This window comes from Oryzias melastigma, linkage group LG20, assembly GCF_002922805.2.
Source record: "Oryzias melastigma strain HK-1 linkage group LG20, ASM292280v2, whole genome shotgun sequence".
Lineage (NCBI taxonomy): Eukaryota > Metazoa > Chordata > Actinopteri > Beloniformes > Adrianichthyidae > Oryzias > Oryzias melastigma.
This window is the reverse complement of record NC_050531.1, coordinates 5,294,417-5,294,777: the sequence shown is the minus strand read 5'-3', so window position 1 is coordinate 5,294,777 and position 361 is coordinate 5,294,417. Positions and strand designations below refer to the sequence as shown.

Below are 361 nucleotides of genomic sequence, written 5' to 3'. Positions count from 1 at the left end.
GCTGATTCTGAGTTAAGCTAGTGTTTTAGAAGTGTGCTAGCTTTTATTTATTTTTTATTTTTTGGGCTAATTTGGCACCTACTTTTTAGAAGCATGCTAGCTTTTTTGGCTCATTTTACATCTGCTGAGATTTTTGGGCTTTTTTTGGAGGTAAGCTAACATTTGAGCAAAATGCTCCCTTTTTTGGCTAATTTTGCATGTACTGAGGTTTTTTGTCTTATTCTGAGTTCGTACCCTTTACACATTTTTTAAATTTTTATTGAATTTTTTTTCATTTTTCAAGAAATTCTTCAAATTCTTTGTGCACTTAATGCAATATCTGCAACTTTAAGTCCTTTAGTATGGAAGCCCAAACTGTTCT

General features: G+C 31.9%; 1 protein-coding gene across 2 annotated transcripts in view; it reads left to right on the top strand.

Annotated features, from left to right (window-relative positions):
* The window catches only part of LOC112151092 (nuclear receptor-binding protein 2), a 49,436-nt gene that overhangs the window by 35,908 nt on the left and 13,167 nt on the right, over positions 1-361 (top strand). The window lies entirely within an intron of this gene.